Source organism: Erithacus rubecula (assembly GCF_903797595.1).
Source record: "Erithacus rubecula genome assembly, chromosome: 2".
Lineage (NCBI taxonomy): Eukaryota > Metazoa > Chordata > Aves > Passeriformes > Muscicapidae > Erithacus > Erithacus rubecula.
This window is the reverse complement of record NC_136685.1, coordinates 52,397,309-52,417,770: the sequence shown is the minus strand read 5'-3', so window position 1 is coordinate 52,417,770 and position 20,462 is coordinate 52,397,309. Positions and strand designations below refer to the sequence as shown.

Here is a 20,462-nt window from a genome sequence, read left to right as displayed (position 1 = left end):
GCACACCTTTGTCCAATTTCAAACTGCATCAGGTTTATTCAGCTGACCCAACAACCATGACATCCATGTCTAGAAAGCACAAGCACATCCCTTCTTCCAAGCAGAGGGCTGCCTCACACCTTCTGCACCAAGTTTGTCTAGCACAAGATTGTGCCAAAGACAGCAGTGTGCCCCAAGTAACAGCCCTTGGGAAAACTTCTTTGCTGCAGTAAAATGCTGCCCAAACACACAAGGCTGCTTTCACCCCCTTTATGAGGGAAAAAAGTTTTACATCTCACACGTACATTGCATATGTGATATGCCTTTGTTACTTTGAATTACCCAAAGGAAAAAGAAAACTCCAGGATTTTGAGCAACAATTTTATACCAGAGGGATGGACAAATAATAGCACTTTTTCTCATTTAATACATAGCAAAATGGAAGTGCTAAAATTAACTAGATACAAACTCATTCTTCAACAATGTACAACTGATTACAGATAAGCAGAATGATTGATTCAGACATATTCAGATGGTGAATGTGAAGAAAAAACCCTATATTACTGTTACCACTATGACACCAAATTCAACATAATAAGTGACATTTATAATAAGCTTCTAATTAATGTGCTTTTATGGTAGTTTAAATTGGCAGAAATTAAAATTACTTTTGGAATTTCCCGTATATTAGAAAAGAAGAATTATGACTACTACTGAAAAAGCACTAAAAAACTTGGTTTGGTATCACATCCACTCTGATCTAATGCTACAGATTCATAGGTATTGAAGCACAAACCTCTACTACTTAAAGAATTTAGTGCAACTAACCAATGTCAGAACTGATAGGTTATTAGCACACAACTGTATCAATGCTTTGTTAAAAACGTCCTTCCCATGTCACAGCCAGAATGAATGTTTTTTAAACCGATTTAAATTTCGGCACTTTTTAATCAATGGGTTTTAAAACCACAATGGGATGCTCAGCCCAACTGTATCTGTGAAACAGCAAGTAGAAAATACAAATTCATTTAAAAAGGGATTTTTTTCCTCTTTCCTTCTGCTTCTTTGTCTTTACTTTTCATGGGAACTAGTTTAATCTATGCTATATTTTACATCTCTTGAGATTTTAAAGATGTGATTTATTATTGAGCGTATCTAAAGCTTTCTTCATTAAAGTGACAAAACTGCTTTTCCTGATGCAGTAAGAGCTTCATCATTCAGTTTACTGAGGAAGAATTAAAAGGCAATCTAGAGAAACATCTCCTTTATTTCAACCAGAGGAAAATGGCCACACTTCCAACAAAAGGAACAATTCCAACAGTACATAACATGATATTCATATAGACAGAGAAGAGAGTAAAGTGAAATCCATTTACATTTCATGTAAGACTTTTCAGAACTTTCATACACAAACAATTAATTTGCTGCTTTATTTTCCACAAGTCTGTTTTTCCTGAAAAATCTCTGGTGTACCATTATATCTTATTTGCAAAGCTCCTCAGATGCCTAGTTTTGTTTAGGTGGATTTGCACCACCCTGTCACACTTTAGGTACTAAAACATGCAGAAAAAGGAATGACAACTTTCCCCAACCAGAAACACTGACAGAGCAAATGACTGAGGATAAATATGCTTCTTTCTCAGGTCTTCTGGATAAAGAAACACTTCAAAACCACCACAAACATGTTCTGCTACTGCTGCAGATAAAAGGCTTCAAGTAGCTCTGTATTACAGGTTATCCATCCCATTTAGCTAGCTGTGCAAAAAAAGAATCTTGATTTTTAAAAGGCATCTATGAATCATGTGGTTTAAAATCCCTGACCATGTAAGAAAGTTCAGGAAGGAAAGTGCAAGTGCACTAAGAGATCAATATAATGTCAGTATTTCAGTACTAAGTTCTGTCATCAGGTCACTTGGGCTGCCTCTGGCAAGATTCACCTATTTGAAGAGCAGTTACATATATATATATATATATATATATATATATATGTACCTGGTATGAATTGTCTGATGTGGAAATAGTTAATGATGGAATAAGGTAACAACATCTTGCTTTAGAGCTAAACTGAAACCTCAGCATGAAAGTTTAGAACAGTGCTTATTCTCACACACTCCACAAATGGTGGACACTGAGGAGCTAGTAAAACTAGTGGGCAGAGCAACAGCAGTGTAAAACATCTGCTCAGTAGTTTAATTCAATTATGTTATCAGCATTTCGCCCTTCCATTCAATCAACAGTCCACTAAACCCACACAATCTCTGGGTAAGTAGGCTCTTCTGCTTTACCCAGTAAAGAAGAGAACCAGAAACTTTTCCTTACAGTACTTTTATTGTACAACTAACTAAAACTAGAGCACTAACTCAAGCACTGCTTGTAATTTCCATTTACTTCTAGTAGATTTGGAGAGCATATGCAACTTCTCTAAAAAGATTTTTTAACTCCTCAACTGTTCATTAGTATCTTTGAGTTACTCAAAGGCAGTTAGCAGCACAGGAAGCAATACAAAAATTCTACTGATAAATGGGCACTGAGAATGGACCTCCCTAAACCCTGACAGTAAGGGATTTCTTCCCACATCCATCATAATGCAGCACCAGAATTTTTAACAAGGTTTCAAAGAACAGATTGGTCTTCTTAAAGGCTTTTACATTACTCAAAGGCTTTTTAGAACTGTAATACAAATAATAGCATTCTGCCTGGTTTTCAGGTGCCTTTCCAGAAGTGTTCTCCTTAGACTGTTTACCAGCCTCATAGAGATGTGTAAAACAAAGGCACAGGTGCCACTCTCCTATCTCACACACTACAAAATTATTTGCAACTTTGTTCCAGTATCATGAGACCAAACATGTAGATTACAAGGAACTGATCTGTTTATAAAGCACAATGGCACCAAACCAAATTGAGGCATCATAACCAGCTAGGACACAAAGTTCCCCTTCTGCTACATTCTCAACCACTATTACAGACAAGTCTGACAGGACTCTATGTTAATTTAATAAAATGGGAAACTATTCATGACAACGGGTTTCATATATTTTATATCATAACTTTGTCTGGTTTGAGTAATTTTAGGGGGAGTTTTTACTGCTTTTCAGCATTTCAGATTTCCAGCTCCTAAAATACACTGAACAAAACATAAGAAGGAGCAGTCTCCTCCTGCTGTTGCATTGATGTACTTTACTCCTTAAGCAATTTTCACTTTTGCCCCCTGAGAGGTGAGGGCCAACAGAGAACACACAACCAATGAGATGAACTAAGGTGAGCACCTGCTCACAGCACAGGTATTTTGTGTCATAGCCCAGCATTCAGGGAAGAAGAGACAGAACACACAGAGAGGACTTGGTCCAGAGAAGGTCCAGTAGTGCAGCTAAGACAATGAAGAGTTACACTGAAGTTACCAGCACCTACTGCCATGTGCAATGAACTCAGACCCTGGGTGATCATTTGGGATGGAAGCTGGAACTGCGTACCTGCTTGAGAGTGAGCAAACTTTTCAGTCCTTTGTCAGAACAGGGCTTGCTTAGTCTATACTTCACAGGATTAGATTCAAACAGCCCACTTTTTATAATCTGATTACAGAGCTTCAATAAAAATGAATTCCAGCGAGGTTATTCCAGTGAGGCAAAACTATTTCTGTACATAGAATAAAATAATTCTAGCATGATGAACGATTGCATCAGTAGTCCAACTTCCATTTGGATCATTGCTGCAATCCAACCAAGGAGCAACAAATAAAATGCTTCTATACCAACACAATATAAATTATACATTATATTGTTTCCCAAATTACCAGGTAAGTACCTCAAATCTTCATCCATTAGAGTGTTTTTCTATTTTCTGGACAAAACATCTAATTGTAACTCATGTTTTGAATCATCTTACAATTACCTCCTAACAAGTATTTAGCTAAAAGTACATTTCCTGGCAACAAAAGTACACTAAACCATTCCAAACCTGAACAGCCCTTTAGCTTCATCATTAAGAAACTTCAGTTACATACAATGGAAATATAATTTTCTGGTTTAAAAACTGGGTTTTTTTTTTTCCCACACTTTCTACAAAGCAGCACCAAAACTATAAAAAAAGAAGGAAAAAAAAACAGAAAAAAAAAAAAAAAAAAAAAAAAAAAGCACAGCTTCTTCCTATCTGGACACTTTGTTTCCATCACATGGATTGTATGCACTACCTACTTAGAGAAAAATAACAAAATAATTGCTAGTGTGTTGATCTGGCATCAAAGTAAACCAGAGAAACGTTTGCTGACAGAATTCTATTGAGCAATATAGTCCTCATGTCCTAAGAGCATTATGAAATTCAAGTCCACTAATAACCACTACAGGTTATTTTGTAGTTCATGCTACACAGAATGCTACGGTAAAGGAATACTTTTGTCCGGGTACTTTTGCCTTTGAATAATAAAACCCGTTTTATTTTTCATAACTACTGCATACAAAAGACTATTAAGTGTCAAGCAGACACAGCTCCTGCAATTCCAGTTGGGCACAACAGCTGCACAAGTACTGAATTCAAGCGCAAACACTAAAAATGTTTACGTTAGTAAGATATCGGGGTATCTGCCACGCACCCGAGCTGCTCGCAGTACTTTTGTTTCAAAGTCTGCCTCCCCAGTAAGCTACCTGGTGAGCGATTTATCTAGCACCGAGTTCCGTTCGCACGCAAGGGAATAAGGTAACCCCTTGTCATCCCCATCTGTCTCTCATCCTTCCAGATAACCAGCACACCACCATTTTCCCCGCAAACAAAGGTTAAGGAAAGCCCAGCTCCCGTGAAAATAAAGGCAAGGGGGCCACTCGCGGGGTCGGGAGCGGCACGGAGTGGCGCGGCCCGGGGCAGCCCCGGCGGGGCAGGGCTGAGCGGGATCCCGGCCGGCGGGGCAGGCGACGGCAGCACCGAAGTATTTCGGACCGAGCGCAGACAAAAGAGGGTGTGGAGCAGCTGCGCGGAGCGCGGCAGCCGCCGGCACGCCAGCCCGCTCCGCTCGGGAGGCAGAAAGTCCATTTCTGGCAGGGAAAAACCCACCCACCCGTGCCGCTCGCTGCCTGCCCCTGGGCGCCGAGGGCAGGGGCGCGTCCCCCCGTGCCCCCAGGCACCGCCGGCAGAACGAGCAGGGCGCAGCCCCTCCGCTCCAGAGAGAGGTGACGGCTGCGGGCGGGTTGAAGTTCGGGGGCGAGGGGTAGACCCAGGTCAGATCCACGCCCCTCGCCTCCCCGCTTACCTGTGGGGAGGTGCGCGGTGCCCGCAGCTCTCCCGGCGCAGCGAGCGGCGGAGCTGCGCGGTGCCCGGCAGACGCGGGGCTCCTCCGCGGAGGCGGCGGCTGGCTCAGGGAGTGACAGGGCGGCGGCTCCCCTCGCCCTTCCCCGGCACCGTGCTCGGCGAGAGGCGGGCGGGGGCAGGCATGGCGAGCGGGCAGGAGCGGGGCCGGGGCGGTCACTGGCGGCCGGAGGAGGACGCCCGCCGCCCGGGGGCTGCGCGCCCCCCCGCCGGCGGCAGCGCACGGCCAGCCGGAGGCGGCCTCCCCCTGCTCGCCCCGCGGCGACGGGCGGGTGCCATAGCAGCGCTCCGGGAGCCGCCGCGGGGGAGCGCCCGCCGAGCAGCCGCCCAGGGGGGCGTGGGCGGGCGGCGGCTCCGCTGCGCAAAACTTTCCCGGTTCCTCTGCGGGGTGCCCGGGCGGCGCTGGCCCCCGGCGGCGCTGCGAGGGCGGTGGGAGGGGACGGACCCCGCTCTCACGGCCGGCCCGAGCGCTCCGCTCCGCGCCGCCCGGGCTCGGCCCGCACCGCCCGCCCGCTGCAAAGTTTCACTTCGAAACCTCGCGGCTGCGGCCCCATCTCCACAGAAGCGACTCCCTGGCTTCCCTCCGCTCTCCACGGGTCGAGGCGGAGGCGGGCAGACCCCTCGCTAGCCGCGGCGATGGGAGGCAGTCGGGACTAGCCCAGCGGGCGCTAGGCAGCGCCCGGGACGGGACGCCAGCCGGGAAAAGGGGCAGGCTGAGCCGCGGGACCGGGACGCGGCTCCTCCTCTACCTCCCGGCCCGGGGGAAGTTTGCCGGCTCCCCGAAGGATAGCGCGGGCCGGAGCGCCCCGCTCCCTCCGGGACCAGCCGGAGCGCCTCCTGTGCGGGCCCTCCCCGCTCCCTCCGGGACCAGCCGGAGCGCCTCCCGTGCGGGCCCTCCCGCGCCGCTGTGCCCGCAGCCCCGCCGGAGCGGCGCATTTGTAGCGCGCTCGGTTCCGCCCCGGCGGGCTCGGGGCCGCGGCCGCGAGGGAGGAGCCACCGGAGGGGCGGCGGGGGGCGCGGGTGCCGGTCGCGGTGTCGCGGGCTTGGCTGGGTCTGCCGGTGGGAATCGGCCTTTCCCGGCGGGGCTCGGTCTGTCCTGACGGTGCCGAGGGGAGTGGGGACGCTCCGGGTGTGCCCGCCCTTCCTGACCCCATGTGGGAGCCGGACGAAGCGTTGGGAGCGCAGAGTGATTCACCGCAATGTGGGGGCTCTTCACCTCGGATGCAATTGCATTTTATGATTCAGCTTTTCATTTTTACGCTTATTTTGGGGAGTTTCTTTTGAGGCCCGCCCACCCCTCGTGTCCAGCAAGGGTCGGCAAAGGTGATCCACCTGGTGCTCGCACCTTCCAGTCGGGCGAGGTAATCCAGCAGATGCGCTTGGGAGAGGGGGTGACTCCAGCCTGCATGGAAACTCTCCACATTTATAACTCAAACATATCTTTTGGGGGAAATAAAAACAACTCTGCACTTAGTTTGCATTGATAGCAGGTTTTTTCATTTTTTTAAAAGTTGATTAGACGTTAAGTGTTGCTGTTTCCTTTTATTCAATGTACCAGAATTCTACCTAATGCATCTCCCAAAAAAATAAAAATACTGAACTTGGTATAAGCATACCTAATTTTTTGTCGGGAAGTGCTTTCGTCAAGATAGTGACTTAGGAGCTACCACCCATGCTGCAATAGTACTTCCAATTATAAGTGCATACAGTTGCTTTGTGATTGTGTGTGTGTTGTCACTTCTCAGTGTATGCTTTATAAACATTATAATCCTGGTGGCTGCAGTGGCTCCTGCGTTAAATACAGCCTCCTAGCAAGGAGACACACATACCAGCGATTCCAGGCTAGCAAAGAGACGGCTACTATTCCTCAGAAGTTTGAAACATTGCATTTCCAGCCGTTCAGCATGTTACATTTCAAGGAGTGAAGAATCACTTTCAAGTGTCAGATTTCTATCTGTTCATTCAGCTATTGCTGGATCTGTAATTTGGTTTGTGTGTGTTGTATCATGTATTTCATGTCAACTAGTGACAGGAGAGGTCTGCAGGCACTTGTGTACTTCAGAGATGTCAAATTTTGAAAGACCCAGCTGTGTATCAGAGGCAATGGATGAAAGGATGATACATGCCCACCAAATCCCAGGCAGATGTAAAATCTGTACTAGTGGAAATTTTCTTTAGAATTTATGGAAAATGTTGATGTGGAAGAGATAGGGAAACTTCACACTCCCGTGCTGTCAGTAGATGTTGACCAGGGATGTGACACAAACCACAGACCACTGCTGGTTTCACCATTGCTCTTGTACTGTCTCTAGAAGGGCTGGGGTTTTTAAATCCAAAAGGCAAAAAAATTGTTCAGCTCTTGCTACTGACCATCTTTTACCTTTCAACAGTGGACTTGGTAGAGTATCATCATATATTTTTTTTCTTCTTGTGGTTTAACCCCAGCTGGCAACTGAACATAACACAGCCACTCACTAACTCTTCCTTAGGGGATGGCAGAGAGAGTCTGAAGAGCAAAAGTGAGAAAATCATGGGCTGAGATAGACATTTAATAGATAAAGCAAAAGCCACGTATGCAAGCAAGGCAGAACAAGGAATTCACCCACCACTTCCCGTGGGCATTCAGCCATCTCCAGGAGAGCAGGGCTCCATCACCCATAGCAGTGACTTGGGAAGATAAATGCCACCCCTCTGAACATGCCCCTCTCCCTCCTTCCTCCAGCTCTCCATGCTGAGCCATGATACCATACACTATGGAATATCCATGTGGTCAGTTGGGGTCAGCTATCCCAGCTTTCCAGTCCCCTCCCAGCTCATTGTGTACCCTCAACCTCCCCACTGGTGACTGGAGTGAGAAGCAGAGAAAGCCTTGGCTCTTAGATAAGCACTGCTTGGCATTAATTAATGCATCCCCGTGTTATCAACAGCACAATTCCCAACAGCTAGCCCCATACTAGCTGCTATGAAGAAACCATCCTCATAAATCCTCAGATGATTTATGGTCTCAAACAGTGCCCATCCTAAACAAAAAAAAAAAAAATAAAATTTAAAAAAAAGCCCTAGGCAAGTGACAGAAAGAACCAGAGTGGTTTTGGGGACAGTGAATAGGTTGGAGGACCAGTGCTGTTACTAGGTGAGAATCATCTCTAGGGTAGACTTCCCCTTGCATTTGCTATATGTGCAAAACTCACTGTCAATGAATCACATATTTGTTGGGTTTTTACATGATCCATAAGTTATATGTAGAAAAATGTGATAATTTATATTACTGTGGGCAGCACATTTTGTGGGAGATTTCTGTGGATTATAGTACAAGAGCTGCCCACCCTAGTGACAGACATTTGGAAGATGTGTTTTGCAAGAGGATGAAGTTCAGTTTTGCTACTTGCCTGTGTTGCCTAGAGCCTTCTAAAATTCTACCATTCTGCATTCTTACAGATGGATAATGTCTGCTCCTCCTCCTAAATGCAACAGTTTTATACTGACCTTAAAGCCATTGATTTAAGGATTTTGCTCCTAATCTGCAGTAGAAAGGAAAGAAAGAATAAAGCCCTGGGGCTCTTCAGATCTCAGTCATCTGCACATCTCTGGAGAGTCAAACAATGTTAAGACCAATATGTCAGGCATTAAATATCAACACTGATATTGCTAACAGTCAGTAAAATAAACATGTTAGTACATTAATTATGAAAGTGATTACTTCTGAGATTATAGAAAGAATCAGTAATTTTAGCCTCATGAGTGAGATTCTCCTTTTGAAAGGCATGGATTTTTTTTTATTTGAAAGTTGGGATTTCAACAGTATTATAATAATTTCCCTTCCAACCTACACCTTTCAGTTCATGCTATGAAAAGCCATTCATTTACTGTAATAAGCAAGGCAGTGGGTGGATTAAGCTGTGTGTCTTCCATAAATTTAATCCAATTAAAGAGAAAGGTGGCATTCTTTTAGCTTTGGACAGGATATTTTTCTAAGATCCAGATTCATTTCTACTTTGAATTTTGCTAAAAATTGTGACACTTGACTGTCCTGTGAAATAATGATGTAAATGTGAAATATCCTGAATTGGGAACATGAATGAAAGTGAAGATTGAAAGGATCCCCACTGGAGGTAAAGAGCTGAAGTCAGGTCCAGAGCATTACAGTGAGAATAAATGACACCATAAATTTTTATTTTTGCTAAGTCTTACTGTGAATTGTATTGTGATACTGTTATCTTAGCTGCCTTATTTTCCATATTACATATTAAAAAATAGTCTACATTTGTTATCCCTTTAATTCTGATTAAGACATAAAAGAAGTCTTCAAACCATCATTTGGTCTAATGGATTTTTTCATGCTCAATTTTTTTACAGTGTAATTGGCAAGAATATAGACTCTGTAAGAAGTGGATGAGTGTCAAGAATTTCTGGGTGATAAATTATTTGTTAGTCAATAAATAATAAACACATAACTGCAAACACAACTCTGCCTTAATGACTGATTTCTGCCTCTAAAAAAATCTAAGCTCTTTAATCTGTACATGAGAAAATGCTTAAGCAATCAAAGACTGAAATAGTGTATAAGTATTATATATCAAACCTGTTCCATGCACTCAGGACATAAAAGCTAGTAACCAAAATTCAATCACAAATGATCTGAATAATCCCTCTGTCTCTCTTCAAACAAAACCCACCTTTCCTCACCATCAGAAGTCTAGAAGACGTCTCCTTACTGCATTTTCTTACCCCATGCTGTACTGGCCATATACCTGCTATATACTGGTTTATACATGCTATACTGGCAGGTTAGTTCCTTGCCTCTTAGGCTAGTAACTATTACCAACCAACAACATGGCTAACAAGTAATTTTTTTTTTTCTTCTCTGGTTCCACTAGACCTACGAGGAGCTCATCCTTAGCACTAGCAAAGCTACTTCATTGGTGTCCCACCAGTGTGAAATTCATTTCTATATGGCCTAGAAAAATCTTGAGAATGACTCGGCTGCTGCAATGCCCACACCATCAATTCTCAAGCTGACCAGTTCAGTTCCTGCTACTTGTCTCTTGCACTGCCTTTACTCAGCTGGAAGCCCTTCCTGGCACAGAGCATCTCCTCTGTTTGCAGCCCTACACCAGCGAGGGAAATCAGCGAGATCCCGCTTAGCAGAAGTCTGGTGCAGATATTTGATAACAGCAAGGAAAGACAAGAAACACAGGGCCAAGAAAATGTCAGAATCATACAGAGAATCTTGGCATGTGTCACTATTTATCTTAACAATAGTTACACAGCATGCAATACTATGTAATGTGCCATTTATTGGCTTGAGCTTTACCTCAACCAGTTTTTGAAACTTGTGAGAATACAGACAGAAAGGTCTGCTTCCAAATGATTTGTGAGCTGTCAACAGCACTTAGAATGCTGATTTAACTTAATCCTTTCATACTTTCCTACAGTCTAACTTTTTAAAAAAGGATAGAAATTCAGCACTCTGAGTAAGATGAGAGCCTATATATATAAAAAACAAAGCTTTGAAAATCATGTTGGTAATTTTTTTAAATAGAAACTCAAAGTTTTCTCTGCTAGCATTGAGAGTATATATGGCTTTTTCTATATAAAAAATAATTTTCTAGAATATCTATTCTATTAATTAACAGCTGAAGCATGAAAAATTGCTTGGATTGAGTGGGTTTTAATCTATCTTGAAGTGGTTTAAGAAATCAGATCTTCTTAAACATGTTCCACTGGCATAACAAAAATTTATTTTGGTTGTATTTGAAATGTTAATTTGAAGAATGCATTATTATATATTATGAATACCTGGATATGTTGGGATGCATAATGTTGGTGTCTAATAAAAATCACAGAAATAGAATTATTTATTAGGCACATGCAGGTGAACAGGGTCTGAACAATACACAGAATAAAGAAAGAAAAATATCTGTGAAGTGGAACTCTAATGCATAGGATAGTGAGGGAAAAAAAAATTCCCAAAAGGTGTTTCCTTCTTTTCAGTTTATTATTAAAGTTGGTGTAGCTTAAGAACTTTGGCCTATATCTGGGAGGCTTTCTCTAGCTGGCATTCTTAAGCAGCAGCACCATCTTGAAAGAAATTTGGAAAGTAACATACATCCTTTATGTCCATCATACCAGCAGCACTTGGTAAATAAAGTACTAGTGGAATATTTTTTTTTTTTTTTTAGGATCAAATATACAGAAAATATAGTCTTTTCTCAGATTACTGAATTGTTTGAAGCAGACACTTCTTCTCCTTTGCATGTAAGGTTTCCTGATACTGAATCAAAAACCACAGCTCTTTTGCTTGAGCTTCCAAGTCAAGGCAAGAAGGTGGGATGGTGGGACAGCTGGAAGGGTATTCCTTTGTTGCATAAGGATGTTCTCTGCACTTGAAATTCCAGAAGCAGAAGATGGCTTACAGGATTGCCATCTTTTCATCATTTATTTCTGGGAAGATAACAAAAAGCAACATCCTGTACAACTTTGCTTACTAATTTCATAAGAAACTTCCAATGGAAGTGCAATCATGAGCATCAGTCATAGTATCTCCAGACAAAATTCCCCTGGGGACTTGGAGGAAGTCAGAAACAAGTAAAAGAGGACCATCTTAGAAAAAAGAATTGTTGGTCTTTTGAATGAAAATCTAAATCATAGAGGAAGTATTATTGCTTCACAATTCTGAATGGTGTCACTCAAGTATTTTATATGTCATATAGTAATTATTTTGTGATTATTTCAGTGAGTTCAATCTTCATGCCATCCAATGCCATCCAATGCCATCCCAAATTTTTGCCACTATTATGTTGGGGTGGAGAAAACTGTGAAGCACTAAAGTGAATAGATGACTGTCATTTGAGAACATATATCCCTACCAAAATGCATCATTAAGGGAAGTATCAATTATTCCTCTGTTACATACTTCCATAGAGAAGAAGACATATCTATGTAATAAATTCTGTCTTATTATCTAAAATGTGTAATTAATTACCTACAACTGCCACCAGTGCAATTCTTAAGTATTATTGTTTCTAGACAAAGTAGGAACTGGAACTGACCAGCAACTTGCTTTCTTGAGAGAGTATGAGGGTGTTGAAAGCTTTCTGCTGTGAGGGTCTTTCCATGTGATATGATTATGAGTCCCATTGAGGGTCTAGACACAAGCTGGTTTTTCTTTTAAAAGTTTGAGAAGGTGTACAAAACCTAAGCATCAGGTCTTCTTGGAAATGTACTGTGAAGTATCAGTCATAATTTCCAAGTTTTATGAAAAAGAGATAGTAGTTTATTGTTCTGTTACTTTTTATGCTTATTTCTAAGAGACAAATGCTGAATAATTCTGTAACAAAGACAACCAAATATAGCAATTAAAGCAGACTACTTAATGACACCAGGAAATTAACATTTCCTATGAGGATAATTATTAAAATTGTGTTTATACTCAAACCAACATTTTGCTTCCAGCAAAACACAAATCTATAGTCTGTTACTTGATATTTCAAGGACTTTACCCAGCATAAAAGATTAGTCCCTACTTTTTTCTCAGCAGTCCTCTCAGCATCTGGTTTTAGCCACCACTCTTTTTTTTCACTGGTGTTAGAAGCTAGAGTATGGACTCAGGGAGCAGTGCTTTCTGACTTAAACTGAGGAAATAGAGTAAAACTAAGAGTAAATACAGTAGAATTAAGGGAAGTATTCAATTTTTGTTGACAAATTCCTTTAAATTCAGTATCCAAAATATTTCTCTTGATGAAGTGTGGCTTGAACCTCCTCAAGACGCAGACATCACAAAATAAACATTTCAAGACAACTTTAAACATGAATAAACATGTCTAAACAACTGAAAACCCTGTGGGTTTGGACACTGTGATGAGCGTTCTGCTAAACTGACTCATTGATGACTTGTCCTATAAAAATAATGAGATTGGAATCTCAGTCCTTATTAATATGAGTATTCAATAAAACTTACTATTTTGTAGTTTTCAGAGTGCAGTTTAGCCCAGCAGTAAGGTCTTCAGATACTTTTCTTGTCCTCCTCAGGAGGTATTCTCAAACAGTGGAGAAATGTTCTAAGCCCAGAAGTAAAGAAGACAGACATGACTTCATGCCTTTTGGATTTGGGTCTGCCAGAGATATTTCTGTTGTCATATGCCCCATCAACATATGCATGGTAATATGTTGCGATAACTTACATTTTTTCCTATCACCTTAGAAAGTATTTTGGGTGGTTTTTTTATGGCATGGAAGTTGTGCTTATAAGCAGTGGATTTTTAATACATACACACATACATACATACATACAAAAATATTATAATTACCTCCTGAAAAATACATATTTCCCTCCTTCCTCAGAAATATTGCATTGCTTATGGATTTAAGTGTTCCCACAAGAATCAAGCAAGACATACTGGAAGGTACATTGCTTTTAGAGGATTGTATGCTAAAGCAATCAAACTGAAAGAGATGTCCCAGCTACAAAAAACGAAAAAAACCTGAAAGAAATCCTTGACATTTTTAACCCAGTTCAAAAGGGCACTCTACTGCCTGTCTTTTATGTAGACATGAGTTACAAACCTGTAAACAACATTTTCATTTATGAACCAGTAACCCAGAATACAGCAGATTTTCAGCATAGTTTATGTCAGGAAATTGTCTTAGAAGAGACTGTGGAGGTAGCTACTACATTAAAATGTAAAAGCAAAAATTGGGGGAAAGGGAAAAACGCTGCACAAATGTAGCTGGCTTTGTTTTGTTTGAAGGAATTTATTTGTTTCATGGGATGGCGTCCCAGGGGTATACTTTGGGGGGGGGGTAATATCTTCTACACACAAAGATACCATTGAAAGATTTTATTTATGTTTTTAATATTTTTTGTACTGCTTAAAGGATTCTAGATGACTGTAAGGGATGATTTAGACATGAACATGTAATCTGCTGCCTATTTCCAGTAAATTATTGTTATAAAATGCTTAAGAGAGCAAGAAAATTAACAGTGGAGCCATTCATTAATTTGTTAAATTTCCATTATTAATAATCCTGTGACAATCATATCAATCTACCATTCAGCTTGTTTTATCACAATACTGTCTCAAATCTCATTTATGAATGGGTTATAACTGAGTAGTTATTTGTGAAAATTAGATCTGTTTAAAGGGTCATTAACATGGGAGCTTGAGAAAGGGAAGTCTGTTATTCATTGTTTCCATACATCTCCCAGGATTTATTTTATCCATATCCTAATTACAGCACTATTCTCTTCAGAGAAATAGTGATACCTTCACTGAAGTGCAAAAGATGGAAAGGAATCATGTCAAAACATATTAACCTGAAAACAGAAGAACTTTGTTTTTAAGATATTTTTAAGTAATTTCCAATTGTATTTAATTAAAAGGAGACACTCTGGAACAAAAGCTCTACTTGACTACCTGAGCATATTGCTAATTGTTTCAGCACATCTGCTGATGAGCACATAGCAGGCTGGCTGGAGCCTCTGTTAATGAAGTTTTCCAAAATATCAATTCATTATGTGTGTTGAAATGAAGCACATGGATTTTTGTCAGTCTAGTTTGTTTATTTTGCTGGCTCTTCTGAAAATATCTTTTTTTCTTCACAGCTTGACCAAAGCTGGATAATATCTTTCTCAGGAGAGCAGTTCTGTTGCAGTTATTTATATACAAGAAGACAGTTTGTTATGTACCCATCTGCTCTCAAAATGTCATTGACTTTAATGTGAAATTAGTGACCTGGATATGGCAGAGAAAGGTATTACCTAATTCTTACCACCATTTTATCTGTTAATGAAAGCTGTCATGTAGATGACAGGGTAATGATGTCAACTTTGGTCTCTCCCAGTTATATTCCAATGTGATTATTTACCTTTTTTTTTTTTTTTCAAGTAAATTTCCCTTGACGGTTTCCAATTGTCACAGCAGTTCTGTTCTCACCAAAGCTATTAGATAGCATGTCTGTTCACTGGCTGACTGAAACATAAGAGCTTCCATTTTTCATTTAGTCATCAGCTGTGTTTCAGCACTACTGTTTATTTACTATAGGACCTGAAGAATCTTGATATTGCTATAGTGGGAATCTTAAATACATATCTTTAGGAGGAAAAATATTTCTGATTTGCAATACAATTAAAAGTATATTTTATTTGAAATTGCTGCTAACCCAGTTTAATTCAGCTAAAATTCTGTGTTTTGACTGTGATGTTGATGCCTTTAAAAGCCTTTGACAAGCTGAGATTAATACCAGGCATGCTGACTAGGCAGGTCTCATATTTTTTCCTACTGTAGTGTTTTTTCCTCTGGAGTCAGGGATTGTCAAGGATGGAAGAACATGATAAAATATGATTCCATGAGCATGCTTTCATGTTTATTGCTAGAGCCTTTGTTTCCCTACCTTATCATACACAGACTCATGACAGAGGAAGGGTTCAAGAACACTGGCTCAGGAACATGTGGATAAATGAACTTTCATTATCAAAGTGTGGAAGTTTGTTAGTCCAAGTGTAGGTTCTTCACACATACTATTCATTAGAGGGGTTTGGGTTGAAAATTAGATTTATGGAATAAAAATAATGAATACCACAGGCAGCAGAAGTTTGATGTGCCACAACCCTCAGCCTTATTCTCTAACACTTGTGCCATTCTGATTTGACCCTGCTCTTACAGCATGTTTCTGACCAAAAACATGTAGAGAAAATGACAAAACTATTTTTTGCAGATGGCTTTTTCAGGTCATGATGAATCAAAAGGGTGTGTTGGAAATAGTGGCAAAGCACCTACCTTTAGTCTTGTGATGGTGCCTATGAAGTCTACAGATGTGTGAATTCTGGAAATGGGAAAGCACTGCAGTGAAAAACATTCAGAAATACTTTTAAAACACTGGACTCCATTCAAATGGCTCTGGTTTATTGACCTGTGGAGAAATCTGGAATCTTGACTCCATAACATGAAAGTAAGTCGCCAAGAATACACTCTCTGGTCATAAATTTAAACTTAATTTGCTGTTTTGCATAGATAATTCTCCACATAGATAATTCATTTTAATTTAGGCCCTCTATAGCATTCAGCTTAGTCCTCTTCTAAAGGCAGGATATTCTGACTTCACTGGAGTGTGTCAACATGTAGAGCTACTACAAAATGTTGATTGCAGTGTCCCTTACTGATTCTCTGACTTACTGACTGTGCCAAATATTGGTGTCAGTGGTGTTCAGAGACAGTACAAGAGGAGATGGGCACAAAGTGAAACCCACTAGAGTCCCTCTGGATATCAGGAAACTGGTTTACTGTGAGTACTGGCACAGGTTGCCCAGAAAGGTTGTGGAGCCTCTGCCCTTGGAGGTCAAAAGCCATTGCCTTGCACAAATGGCTCCAGGTTGCCCTACTTGAGCAAATGATCTCTGGAGGTCATTTCAAACCTCAACTATTCTGTGACTCTACAGCTATGACTTTTGGAAAATTTAAGCTTACTCATTCCAGGCAGATTTATCAGATGAGGGAGGATAGAATTGAATTTGTCCATATTACATAATAAGTCTGATGCTTTTCTTAGATATTAACTAACACCTTTCATCTCAAGTTAGCAAGCCAGGGTTTATCCTTTGCAATAACTACAAAAAAAACAGTGATGGTAATTTGAATTTAATTTTGATCTGTTCTCAAACACAAATTTTTATACCAATTGAAGTTAATTGCAACTGCTCAGCATGGATCCACTATGTTCCCTAAGTGAAATATCGATATATCTTTATCAATATATAATGCAATTACAATACATCTGCAGCCACCTTATTAATATACTCATTTGCCTTTCCTTTGGGTTGTAAACTTAAATATCATACCCCTATTATCTCTACCCTTACTGTTTTCTCAGCTTCTTTCAAAACCCCTATACCACTTTCACTACAGCAGTACCACTGTGTGGTACCCAGGCTTATTGAAATACTGTTCAATGCCCTCCACACCACTGATGATTTTTGCAGAAACTTCTTCAGGAAAATTCTACATTCATTTAAATACACCCTTTAAATATTTAAATACAGCACACAGTCCCAACAGCTTTGCATATAACAATAGAGAACCTTACACATGATCAAGGACCTTTATTTATGCAGGTAATTCCCTTGACTTCAGAAACATTACTGGAATTGGGACATGTTGCCAGGATCACAATGCTGTGTTTGAAGTACACATCAAATATTAACATGTGTTTATATGGTTAAATGGCTCATTGATTTTCTACCCTGCTCATTGTTTTCTAAAGATACACCTGATAGTTTCCTCATCTGAATGTCTGAATTCATTACTCTGCTTTCCTAATCTTCAGGACTTTTAAATTACAGATTGACTCAAATCAAGCCTGCAGTACTTTATGTGTAATTGAATATCTTGTAAAATTAAATCTCACTTCAAATATTCTTGTTTGGTGATTGTTTTTCATTGGTGTCTAAATCATGTGAGTAATTTAAACAAGGATTTGTCTTCCATTTGCATTTTGAGTTTGACACTTTTCCAATGAAACTCAAAGTTTCATGCATTTAACAGTAAAACAGAATAATACATTTTGCAGTTTTCAATACTTGGAAGCATATTGTTCCTGATTTCCAGTTTCTTTGCACTTTAAAGCTGAGTGATTGTGCATAGAATTATTTGGAAAACCTTAAGCTTATAGCTCAACAAGAGAAGGCAAAGAAGGGAATAACTTAATATTATTTGTGGCTGTTCTGCAGTGGTAATCAATGATGTGTGTTTCAAATAACAGGGTGATAAAGAGGTAAAGGCAACAGGAAAGTTAAGAGCACACAAATAGGTTTATAATTTCCAAGCAGATATTTTCTGAAAGAGAAGATATGCTTTTCTTCAAATAGATGATATTTTTCAGAGCTGCAGATTCAGAATCTGAGGTGTAAATGTGTTTAATGTTGCTTAACCCAAATTGTTTATACAGCTTTAGAGATGTTCTTTTTGCAAGCCTTTTGCAAGGTGGGGTTTATCTGCTTTCATAACAGCTGACAGAGAAATGATGTTTCCTTGCCTCTCCCTTCCCCAAAGCCAAGATCAAGCCAATGGCTTGTGAGATGCAGAAGGCAAGGCCATGTCTAAGTCCTGATGACTGTGAAAAAAAACAAAGAAACTGGAGAAATTTCATGCTAGTGCAGCAACAGCAAGATTTTCTTAAGTGAGATTACATCAAAGCTTGAAATTTTGACAGCTGATCCTCTAGCCCATATTCAGAAAAAGAAAGGTTGGAGATAGTATCAATTTTTCTTGACAAAAAGGGTTTGAACAAATAAAGATAAGTTTATATTTTACAACCAATATGTACAATTTCTAAAATAAATAAACACATTTAGCTTTTTTATTTTATATTTGTTCTACTGGTTTTCAGAAATAATGATTTAGTCAGTTGGCTGTGTTATGCTGAATTTTAATTAAAGTTATAGAGTTTTTCTAAATACAGTTTTTTTCCTGTTATTCCTTTTCTCTGAAATATATACAAACACTATAATAAAGCAAAATCTGTTGCATTTAATCATGATTGACATCTCCAACATATCTCCAACACATTATATTTCAGAGATATAGGTCTTCTGCTTGCCAGTCTAAAAGCATCCTTCAGTCCAGATTGACCACGATTGTGATTTCATCCGGGGGTGATGCTGGGATTCTAAACCACAAGTGCACAGCTCAAGCAGTTTGTGAATGGCAGCCAGTCCTTTTGATTAAATACCAGAACTGGGATTTAGCTCAGGACTGTGTCACTATCTGCCACCCACCAGTCTTGTCCCTTCCCTAGGAGAAAGTAAATTGTCAAAGGCACAAGAAACAGCCTCAAGCTACACTGCAAAGGTACTTTGGAGAAGCTGGTAAGAAAAGATGCTCGACTTAGCAGGGCAGGGATTCGTCCTAAAGGTTGGGATGCAAAGTAACCAAGCTCACAGTCATTAATGAGGAGAAATTGGACAAAGAAAAACTTTCCTAAGTACTGCATGGCTGGCTTGACTGTGAGCTCACAGCAACAGTGGCACCATAGTCACACATTAAGCATAAGTGGCTGAGAGCAGCATTGCAGAACTGAGATGACTGGATAGTTAGGTTGACTTGCATCAGGAAGGAGCTTCCTTACAGATATTTTAGTGAATCATCATTGCCTATTCTGATTTTATGGATGTTGATTGTAAGGTGTGTACTGAGGTGAGAAGGATCAATTGGTTCATCTGAATCCTTGAAGTTAAGAAGACTGAATCATTTCAGTCCAATTAAAAATGTATTTTCATACCCATTTTCCCTTCTGAAAATTTTTAAGCCATTTATTCCTCTAAAGGCAAGGGGAAAAAAGCTGTTATTTGCAATCTAATCATGAAATCAGAGAGAATCTGGAAAACTGGTAAGATCCGTTTTCAGTCTCATACAAAACCATGAGATTTTGGTTATGAGTCCACAGCATCATTATAGCTTGGAGAATAGTCAGACACAGAAGTAATCATCTTTGTCTGCTTACTTTGTTCTCTCATTTAGCACTGCACTGTTTGCCCTATACCTGTTGGTTCTGGAGAGTACAGGCAGGCCTTATACTGTGGCTATACCTCTGCAATTTTTTACTAAATTTCACCTTTGCTTAGGACCAACTCAAATTCTCAAATTACTTCTAATACCTTTTAACAGCTGCATATTACCTTTATATATATATTTTTTTTTAAGCATTCTGAAGCTGCAATTCATAGTTAATCTACTATAGACTTGACTAAAAGGTATGGTTGAACCTTTTTTCAGAAATTTCTTTTTTTTCTGTTTTATTCTAGATTTTTACCACACCATAATATATGCTTGTCATTTATCAGATACACAGCATAACCTTAAAGTATTATATGTTCTCAAATAATATCTTATTATAATAAGTTAATTTGATTAATATTGGCTTCCTAATAGGCTATTTTTCTATCTGTTTTTATATCCAGCTTGGCCAAAAAGCACCTAAAACATACATGGAATATGAGATAGGTTTTTCAGAAAATTGCTAGCTATGCTGCCACCTAGTGAATCTGTACCATCTCTGATAATATTTTCTTTTATGAAGAGATTAATCTCTTTTTTCTTAAAGGCAGAATATTTTTTTTTTAAAAGAATGTTTTCAGTAAACTAACAGGCTAAAAATGTATAAAATGCATTACAATTTTGTTTAAAATTTAGTTTGAA

The 20,462-nt window shown here is 40.0% G+C and overlaps 1 protein-coding gene across 1 annotated transcript in view; it reads right to left on the bottom strand.

The window, feature by feature from the left end:
* The window catches only part of TMEM200A (transmembrane protein 200A), a 53,270-nt gene extending 47,699 nt beyond the window's left edge, over positions 1–5,571 (bottom strand). The window contains exon 1 of the mRNA XM_079297749.1: positions 5,216–5,571. The gene's annotated coding sequence lies outside the window, so the exon portion shown is untranslated. The remainder of the gene's footprint in view (positions 1–5,215) is intronic.
* Between the last annotated feature and the right edge of the window lie 14,891 nt (positions 5,572–20,462).